This window comes from Cynoglossus semilaevis, chromosome Z, assembly GCF_000523025.1.
Source record: "Cynoglossus semilaevis isolate Cse_v1.0 chromosome Z, Cse_v1.0, whole genome shotgun sequence".
NCBI classification, from domain to species: Eukaryota; Metazoa; Chordata; class Actinopteri; order Pleuronectiformes; family Cynoglossidae; genus Cynoglossus; species Cynoglossus semilaevis.
The window spans coordinates 15,853,636-15,854,925 of NC_024328.1; the positions used below are offsets into that span (position 1 = coordinate 15,853,636).

General features: G+C 38.9%; 1 protein-coding gene across 3 annotated transcripts in view; it reads left to right on the top strand.

Moving 5' to 3' along the window:
• Nucleotides 1-1,290, top strand: part of xrcc4 (X-ray repair complementing defective repair in Chinese hamster cells 4) — a 26,174-nt gene extending 24,884 nt beyond the window's left edge. For all 3 annotated transcript variants that reach the window (XM_008336635.3, XM_017043286.2, XM_025053123.1), the window contains one exon: nt 1,274-1,290. The gene's annotated coding sequence lies outside the window, so the exon portion shown is untranslated. The remainder of the gene's footprint in view (nt 1-1,273) is intronic.

Here is a 1,290-nt window from a genome sequence, read left to right on the forward strand (position 1 = left end):
GGAGCTGGAGGTGGCAGAGTTAAAGATGCTAAGATTCTCTTTAGGAGTGACAAGAATGGACAGGGTCAGGAATGAGGTCATTAGAGGGACAACACAGACAGGAAGGTTTGGAGAAAAAGCTAGAGAAGCCAGATTGAGATGGTTTGGACATGTGCAGAGGAGGGACAGTGGATACATTGGTAGAAGAATGTTAGAGATGGAGCTACCAGGTAGGAGAAAGAGAGGAAGACCAAAGAGGAGATATATGGATGCAGTGAGGGAGGAAATGCAGATAGTTGGAGTCAGAGTAGAAGATGCAGAGAACAGGGCAATATGGAAATCAATGATTCACTGTGGCAACCCCTGAAAAAAAGGGACAAAGCCGAAAGAAAAAGATTATCATGTTTAAAGACATTTTCAATTATTTTGTAGAAGATTAGTCGTCAGATTAATCGTTGCAGTTTTTCGGAGATTTTCTGGTTCCATATCTGCAGTACATGTCTTCAGCTGTAGAATTTTACTGTTCTTGATGAATATATTGTACAGAAAATGGAGGAACATCTAAGAGTGTTATTATTGTGTGGTGCAGTCAACAAGTTCATATTTTGTTTGTTTACCAATTAGAAAAACCTCTTCCTTGTCATTTAGCCCATGAAATAGAAGTTTTGGTTAAAACAAATGTAGTTTTTAGTTTTTCTGGTTCTTTCTGGAAATGTGTTTGTTGACACATTTATAGTGTGAGTTCCTTTCTCCAGAACACAGCTGCATGTTTTCTCTGACTGCCTGACTCAGTGCACTAGAATGACCAGAGATTCTAGAACTTTTGCCTTAAAAGGTGGTCAGACTAACTACACGTTTCTACTGAGTCAGGCGACAGACAAATCGTCGTTTCTCCACAACAGGAACATACATTAGCAGTGTCCAGATGTGTTTTTTATCTGTTAAAACAGCTGATCTAACAACCTCATTACAGCCTCCCACAGCTGACATTTGGGTGTTGGCCTGCAAATAAACAACAGCATAAATTACTGCAGTGTTTAGTGTCACAGGGTCCAGCTACAAAGTGAGAGAAATGGCTTCTAAGTGGAAAGAGTCAAGCATCCATGTTGTCTTTTACATGAGAGTTTTCATAGAGCTATTAGATTCCATTTGTTTGTTTAACATTCTAATGGTGTTATTTTTATATAAGACTGAATGTTAGATTTGTCAGTACACTCGCCAATACCAGTCCTTTTTTGAATAATTTTCCTTATCTTTTTCCTCCTACTGCTTTATCTCCCCCTCCTCTTCTCAGTTTACAAAGGATATCTG